We start from the raw sequence: 9,532 nt of genomic DNA, 5'->3' as shown, positions 1-9,532 counted from the left end.
CACATTAAACTGTGATGCCTGCTTTGTACCTCTCAATTTTTGTAACTTTTAGCATTTTTTTTAACACAAAAACACTTTGGACCGCTGGTGGATGTCCCTAACGCCACTTACCATCCAGGCTTAGCAGGTTTTCTAGGGGAAACCTTGACAAGTATCCACAAGAAATAGAGGATAAAATGCAACATTGGTAAAATACAATGACCACAACAGGGGGGAGAAGAAGTGGAGGAACTGCAAGTCTTGGCTGCAGACACACTGAGGATGCAAACAGGTGTGAGAGTCTGAAAATAAAATATATTGAGCTTATTCCTTAACAGACAAGAGGTCAACAAAGTGTCGCCTAAAACCTGTCAGAGGAATCTAAGATTAACCTTCAATAATAGAAATATGTAGCAGAGTGATAGGAATTATCAGCACTGCCTCCTCCTTCATGCACAGCATCGAGTTCCTCATAGTCAGCAGATTTACTGAATCTATTACGAATTTAAAACGACTTTTCAGTCATGAACAACCCTGCTTATTTGTTTGTATTAAATTTGCATACTTGAGGTGGTCAGTGAAATAGAATACCATAAAAATGTTTATTTCTTTAAATTAATCAGATCCCAAATCAAAGCATTCTGCTTTGTTCACCACTGATTTTGAGTGATATGGTTTACAGCAGATGAAAAAAAAATAAAAAATTCTCTCACAATTATACAAGCAGAATTTTAGTACAGAAAGCTTGATCCACTGACTGCTAATTGGCTGGAGTTTCTTTTGCATGACTTACTGAACCAATGCAGCATGGCATGGAGGCCATCAGTCTGTTGCCATGGTGAGGAGTTCAGAAAGCCCAGGTTGCTCTCAGTCTGAGGCTTGTTGGTTCTGGTGTCGTTTTGCTGACCAGTCACACCATGACCTGGCACCTTTAGCAGAGCGGACCGGTACCAAGTCCTGCTGGGAACATAAAGTCAACTTCTCCATGAAGCTTATCAGCAAAGTGAAGAATGATGATGATGATGATGATGATGATGATGATGATGATGATGATGATGATGATGATGACGACGACGATGAATCAGCAGATGACATGGAACCGAAAACCGTCACTGACTTTAAACTTCACACTGGACTCCAAGCAGACTCAGTCCACACTCTGACAAAGCGGCTACTTTTTCCTTCCACTCAACTTCTCATACATTTGATTGGATACATTATTTGTCCATATGTTTTAATTTGTTTCACTTTTGTGTATCCAGGTTGTTGTGTGTTGCAGATTTCTGCACAGGTCCCTCTTGAAAATGAGATCTGGATCTCAACGGGTTTTACCTGGTTAAATAAAGGATTTCTTTTTTAATAAAAAAAACTCAGCTTCTTTGCAGATGGAAGAGCTTTACCATTCTAGCTATCAATTAAGCAGTCTTCCCTTTATTGCGTAGATCATATTATTGACATAACACTATTATTTTTATTTGAATTTTCAGTTTCAAGAAAAGCTGACTTTTTTTTTTTACCAGATTTTTCTTGCCATTTTTAATCTCAATGAGATTTGTCTGGTGAAATAAAGGTTAACTAAAATTAAAAAAATAATCCAGTACAAGTTTATTTCACCAAGCCCAGCACAGCAAGAAATGTTACATGATAAAAACAAAGCAAATGTTTTGTAGCCACAGACTAATTTACAGGCTCAGTCCTTGTTGGACCTTTTTTAAAGTACATTTAAGATAAAAAGACCTTTCAGGAACATTCACTGAGGCGCACCTGTACGTTCTGTTTACATCTCCACCAAGGTGTCAGCGCTTGTGAAACATGCTACCATCTCCTGTTACCCCTCTGCTCTCATGATGATGATAGCTGTTACGGTCGAGTGTCTGAGTGGTTGTGAAATCTCAGCAGGTGTTTCTTTATTTTCAGAGTTTGAGCCATGCAGGAAATCAAATAAATGGTTTCTTTCAGGGCCTCGGAGCGTCTGAGGAAGGCGCCTGAGGCCAGCGGATCTCAGAGCGAAGTGAAGGAGGAATTTAAGGATCTTTCACTCGTCAGCCGATCATCGGCAGGTGTTTCCATCTGGAGCAGCTTGAATAGAGCTGTTCTTGGAGGAGCTCTGTGTCTGTCTGGTGCTTTCCTTCGTGGGTTGTTGAGATCAGATGCTTTACAAACACCTGCAAAAGTGTGAACCGCTTCAATGTTGTGTCACTTCGTCTCCCTGAAGCTTCAACGTTACGTTTTTGGGAGGAATGGGAGTCGATGCAGCTCATCAGGTGATTGTAGCAAAGTGTTTTGTAAACTAGAAGTTTGAAGTACAGCTTAAAAATGCAAGAAAAGACAACAGAAGAATTTCATATTTTGGAAATAATGGAAACATGGTGGTCTACATGTCGGTGTTTTCCATCAGTTTCTTTTTTCTTATTTAATCTGATTAAAGACTTTGCTTTCCAGCATAGGCTGAGCTGCACTTGGGTTCTCCATTCAACACCAAACATGAACGATAGTAGACATTAAATCTGCAGGAAATAGATTGCTCAGCTCATTCTATCAGTCCAAATTTAGAAGTCAAGAATGAATTGTTGGGTTTCATATCACTGTTTCTCGCTATAAATAGCACAACAAACTGAATATCTTCCAACAACAACAATTCAATAATATTTAGCAGCTAAATCATTCTTGTTTAATCCTCTTTCACTGACATAAAATTATAGCACTCTTACTCAACGATTTATTTTAAAAGATCTTTCTCACCAACGCCAGAGGAAGAACAGACAGATGTCTGCGGATGTGTCGGGGCCCGATGGCAAGCAGGATGTGAGCCAATCGGGTCACATTTACATCGCTCTGGACGTTGAGCGCTGTGGCGACCTTCACACAGTCACGACATTCATATTAGAGTCCAATAAGTTCACAGTCAAAGCAACAAAGGGATTCTTGTCCAGTTTGGTTTTGGATCTCAGTGTGGAAGTCAAAGGAAATGGTGGTGATTCAAAGCAACCATGTGACTAAAGATCACACCAGATGGTTCATCTGAGACTTAGGGGGCAAAGGTCAAATTGCAAAAGCAAATAGTTAGAAACAGAAATACCAGCATGATGAATATCTATTTGTGTCAGCAGAATCCCTAATGAAAAGCTAAGAAATCAGGGAAACTGTTTTGTCTTCAGTATTTGTCGTTTTCTTAAGATGACATTTAAATGCTTCTTTTTCTTCAAGGTTGTCTGTTTCTGTCTAAACCTGCTCATGCTTGCAGGGCCACAGAGGAGGTGGCCAATTCTTCAAAATCTTTAGGATCTGTGTTTCATCCCGGCTTTGCCGGAGCAAAGTAAACCCCAGAAATAATGTTTCTCCAAGCTTTCCAGCCCATCACAGCTGCACTGCAGCACCCAGAGCATTCATTTCCCTCTGGTCCTCCAGGTTATTGCTCCATGGTCTGATGCAGCTTCATATGGTCACATAAAGGAGGGAAAATGACAACACAGACATCTGACTCTACAGTCTTTGCTGGGGTTAGCATCGAGGTTCAATGTCTCAGAGTAAAACCCACCCAGTGGCCTCTGGAGACCGATTCCAGCAGACTTCATAGTCTGAGCGGGAGAAATTTGAAGCGCCTGAAGGAGTCAAACTAGCAACGTGAGGAGCTTTGGATGAACACACTGACCTTTTGCATCGAATCCACAGCAGGCGTTGCATGTTGTTGACCTAAATGAGAACTGCTGCAAGCAAATTAAATCATTCATATGTACAGCAAAGAAATAAAAAAAAATTAATTTGTTCATCTAAAGAGTTTCTGTTTTGTTGAATCATCCTGGTTTCAATTCAGATCTTCATTCAACTTCTACAACTTTGAAAATGGTGCCAAATATTTCAGATTTTTATGAATTCTTCTGGAATGTATTTAGTACTGCAAGAGAAAAAAGGTTTTCTAGAGTAACAACGCCATTTTTGACATTAGTTAACTTGACCTGTTCAACCATTTAACCCAAACATCCAAAGTCACCACCTTCAACCGCCTCTAAAATCTGCAGCTTTTCATTATTATTACTATTATTATTATTGGTCTGATGTAATATTTTAATTTTAAATGTTTTCATTAACTGTAAACAGATATAAAGGCTTCCAAGTATCCATCTGTGTCCAATTAACTTTGTAAAGTGTTCCACTTCATGATAAATGAACTTTTCAATAATATTATGATTTATTGAACATAAAATAAATTGACTTTAATGTAACAGGAACATGTTAGGCTTAATGTGTTTGTGTTTCTACTGTAAAGTGATTCAGCTGATCAGTCTGTATTGATCGGTGATCTGATGAGTTCATCTGAACCTGCTCAGTTTCCTGCTTGTGTTCTGGTTGCAGGGCGCCATCTAGTGTTTTCACAGGTTAAAGCACTCAGTTTATTCACATCGCGCCAAATCACGACACGTCATGTAGAGGCACTTCAGAAAAATTTTATTTATTTTAAATTCATGTCAAGTTTCATCACACATACATTCCAGCTGATCCTAGTTATCAATCAGTGCATTAAGTCAAATAAAAAGTTTCTATCTCAAGAAACCAGCAGTCCCTCCTCCAGTAACACACCACAGCTAAACTGAACACCAGACCAGGTGTAGCTTCTATAGAGTAAAAAACTGAAAGAATATATAAAGTTAACAGTTGAAGTAACCATAAATAATGCAAATTGGAGAGTATTAGAAGAAGAAAGTGGTCAGTTTGTCCTCCATTAGCCAAGCCTACTGGCAGCATAACTACCAAGATAGCTCAGGAAAACTTAGGCTAGTCTGACCATAAGCTGCTTTACAAAAAGGAAAGTTACAGTCTTAAAAGTAGAGCCAATAAAAAATGGGAGAAATATGATCTCTCTTTTTAATTTCCCATCAAAACGTGCGTGTTGGATCAGTTGAAGGCTTTTAACTGCATTTAGTAGACTTCCTGCTAGTGAGGAATTACAAAAGTCCAGCCTGGAAGTAACAAACGCAGGGACTAGTTTTTCAGCATCACTTCTGGACAGAATATTTCCAATCTGGGAATATTCTGGAGGTGAATGATGATGGTTTGAGTTTTATTGGAGAGGAAGAGAGAGAGAGAGAAAGAGAGAGAGAGAGAGAATGAGAATGTATCTCATACATTTGACATTTCTACTCTGATTCTGTTGCAAAAAAGCTCAAGTTATTTGTAAAGAAGTCTGTGATTATCACATTTCCAAATGTTCAGTTGTATTTAAGTCTGGACTTTGACTTGGCCACTCTAACACATGAATATGTCCTGGAAGGCTTACAGTTGTGCCATATCTTTCCATTTGTTTATGATGTTCTGAGTGGAGCTCTGTGAGATGTTCAAGGCTTGTTTTATTATATTATACGTGAATTTATCTTTAACATCTCCACATCATTCTCCTTGTTGCCTTGTTCCCATGAAGCTGTTTCTTCACCACTGTTCACTAATAAACCTCTGAGGCCTTCACCAAACAGCTGGATTTATATACTTAGATTAAATTGTTACAGAAATGTGGACTTTTTTATTTTGGTTGGTTGCACCAGATTTTATTTAAAGCAGGTCTGTGTAACTTTTATAATCCCTAATTCCACCTAATTAAAACTCGTTATGAGCCGCAAATGTTACCTGAGTGAAAAAAGCACATGGTCTTTGAAAAATATCATAATATTGGAAATTTGTTGCTATTTCTTTAAAAAAAAAACACAATGTTATTTATATATTTTCTTACAGATTTATGATAAAAAAATATGTCTTTAAGAAAATCTGGCTTTTTTTAGTGTCATTCTTTTTTGAAAATGTATTTTTTCATGAAAAAAGTGAAACATTGCTGCATTTCTTGTTATATTAGTTTTTTCTTTATAGTTTTTACTCAGAGTTCAAAAGAGCCATTTTGGGAGACCCAAAGAGTCACTTATGGCTTTTTCCTCTTTGTGAGATAAAAATAAGTGATTTGAATAAGAAAAATGTATTTTATTTCACAAATAAAATATTTCATTACAATTATAAAAGTTTTTATCACTATTTATTTATTTATGTATTTATTTATTTATTTATTTATTTATTTATTTATTTATTTATTTATTTATTTATTTATTTTTAAATAAAATAACTTTATTCCAGTGAATAACGAAAAGACAAATTGCCCTAAATAGTGATGAAATACAGCACGGGCATAACTTTGAGCTGTTTCAGATTGTTCCCACCAGAGGGCGCCATTGATCAAACTATCAAAGCGCCTGTTGATTTTTTCCCCCTCAAGTCGGTCGGTAACACGTTGTACGTTTGACTTCTCTTTTCTTTTTTTCGCGACACCAAAGTTTTCTGAACTTTTCCTCATATTTAAAATGTTTTACCACATTAGTGAGGACAAACTCACAGAGAGACGGGAAGTAAACGCACCAGACCTCTGAATAATTTGGACCAAACAGCCCGTTAGTCTCTGTGAGTCTATTAAAAAAATAAACGCATATTTATATGGACCTTTATGACATCGAGACTTATGATAATACTAATAAAAGTATGATTATTATTATTATTATTATTATTATTATTATTATTATTATTATTATTATTATTATTAATAATATTATTAATATTATTATTATGTTAACAAATATATTTTTTCCTCTTACTATTTGATTAGTTTCCCCGTTTCTCGTATTAGTTAATAATTTTTCGTTCATACAAAACAATAAAATCGAGTTTAAATTTGAAGTTACCTGCAGGTTTCTGACAGATCCAACTCCTCCATGGAGTTAAATTGTTACATTTGCAGTGATCACCAGCCTGGCAGCTTCATCTCTGGCTGCAGATGAGGTGCGAGAGGGAGGGGGGCGGGGGGGGTGTTGGGGTACCAATTTTTCTGTCATTGATCTCCGTCCGGATGAGAACCATATCTGCCCCACATTTAACCTGCTACGGCGGCTGAGCAGCGCTTCTGTCACATATTTATAGATATTTATTTTCCTCCGATATGTGATCATTTCAGAAAGACCTTCAAATAGGATAATAAAATAAAGGCACACAATCAGAGGAAAATACAGGAGGATAAATTAGAAATAGAAGGCCATTTACAGGATTGGAAAACGCGCGTCTGCTGCATCTCCTGAAAGCTTGAAGAAATACAGTCAAAATTGTGAATCACGTCGCGTTGAAAACCTCTTAAAACCCACAATCCCTCCGCGGTGAGCAAATCAGACGCAAGGTGCATTTTTTTTTTTTTTTTTGCCGGAGCCTTTTAAACACTAACGGTGCCATATTTCACTCTCTCAAGCTCCTCACATCTCCATAAAATATTACAGCACTCAGGGTGATGAGTGGAGTCGCGCTTTCTCTGCAGAGCAGCCCGACTCAGAAGTAAAAGCATCACATGTTTGTTTTGAACACTAAAATTAGGACTAAATAAAAGACTTTGCAAGTTTTATGCGCAGTTCTGGTGAAAACTAGAATAAGAATTAAAATGTTTGTTTTTAACTCATCTGTATAAATAAAAGTCTAACTGAATTTAAAGGGGAAAAGAAATTTAGACAGCGTCTTCTAAATCTGAAAACAAAATCAACTTTAAAGCCAATGATGGAGTTTTCTTAACAACTGTCTTCGAGTTCGTTTTTAAATTGATTATAATGTTTCTTGTAAAAACGTAAATATTCTTTGCTGTGGAAGAAACGAACTCCACATGAGAGAGCTCATCACCAGGACCGCTGAAGCTCTCAATAGACTGCAGCTGATGATGCGTTCACGGTCTCCTCCAACATCACTTTTCTCACACCATCTTCAAGTTTAAAGCAGCTCGCCAGACTTTGCTATAAAATAAGTCAAACTCATTTTAGATATAAAATGTCATCCACATAACAACACAGTTTCTCTGTGGTTTTTTGCTTTTCTGTTTGAAATGTGTGTTTATTCAAGATCAAATTTTTTCTCCCAGCAAGATTTTATGCACACCTTTCATGACGTCACATAAGACAACTAATTAGGGTTATTTTTATTATGACAATTTTCTGTTTTTTCCGTTTTTGTTTGTATCTGCATGTCTCTAATTTCTCATTCGGTTTATTTTTATTTTTATTTTATTTATTTAGTTATTTATTTTTTGCGTTCTTTGTAACCCCAGGAAAATATCATAACTGTAAAAATGAAAAGACAGGAAAATTATAGAAACATTTTTTGCCACATTTTACAAATCTCTGTGGAACTTCATGATTGAGCTTTTTGAGATGTCATCAGCGTAAATGCACACAAACATGAATTAGCAGGGCTTTATTCTCCTTTAGTAAGCTCTTGGAAAATGCATGAAAATTTATACTTCATTTCTCATCTGTCTTCTTATACCTGGTGTGTATTTATTAGTGGAAAGAAAAATAGACCACCAGCATCTTTAATTTCAGTTTTTGCACAGAAGAACTTAACCTTTAATATCAAGAAAACTTAAAGCAATCATATTGAAATTGATAACAACAGAGTTTAGGCCAAATTTTAATATCCTTCATTCATTCACAGAAGATTACAATATAAATATGGGATTATTTTTCTTTTTGTCTTATTAGAGGTAAACTTTCTCACTTGGCAGTGACCTGGAACACGCTGCGCCACAGAACACCTCACCTAAAATCCCCCATAGTTTGGATTTTATTTGTCAGTATGCGATATACTTAAAATTATGCTAAATAGATGTGTCACACCCTTCTCTCGAAGTGCTAATGTAATAAAGAAAGGCTTCATTAGAGCTGCTGTCATTATGAGAAAAACGGAGTGTGGAAACGTTTTGGCTGAATCTTCCACCTCAAACCTCAACAAAGATCCCTACAGGAACACTTGTTGCACAATCATCACCATCAGATGCATGGAAAAGTACTGAGACACACTCTGCTGAGCAAAGTATGGCAAGCTGTTGTAATATATGCATGCATAACATTATGACCAATGACAGCTGAACTAAAGAAAGATGATTCATCATGGTAGCTGCTAGTGCCTGAATATCTTAGGGAGTAAATGGAGATGTCCTCAAAGTCGATGCTTTAGAAACAGGAAAATGGTTCTACAAGTTTCAGGTATTAGCTTGGCCTCCGACTTCAATCTGATCAAGCCTCTGTGGGACATGTTGTACGAACTCCTGTCATTCACAACATTAAAAGATCTGCTGCTAACTTTCTGGCGCCAGATTCTACAGAAAACCTTCAGAGCTGTTATTTAGCAGGTGGTCATAATGCTATGCCTGATCACATTCTTAAACAACATTCGGCCTCTGGTTTTAATTCTTCATGTAGTCCACTTTCTGCACAATTTTAGATAAGCTAAAAAAATCTTTGTGAATATGTTTCAATTTAGCTATTCAAAATGAAAAACATTATGCCTGGATTATATTCAAAATAATCCAGGCATTATGCTTTCTATTACTAAATATTTATACTTTACAATTGAAAGCGTTATTGTTGGTGATATGATTTATATAAGATATACAAGCTAAAATTCTTCCAGATATTTTTTTAATTGACAATGTTTTGCATCATCAATAAATGGTGAAAAAGTCATAAAAGATATTGAGTTTGATTATTTCAAA

The sequence above is a fragment of the Poecilia mexicana genome, unplaced genomic scaffold, assembly GCF_051168715.1.
Source record: "Poecilia mexicana isolate PSO_F unplaced genomic scaffold, ASM5116871v1 scaffold_15, whole genome shotgun sequence".
In the NCBI taxonomy this organism is placed as follows: domain Eukaryota; kingdom Metazoa; phylum Chordata; class Actinopteri; order Cyprinodontiformes; family Poeciliidae; genus Poecilia; species Poecilia mexicana.
The sequence above is the reverse complement of the archived record's forward strand: the minus strand, read 5'-3'. Positions refer to the sequence as shown.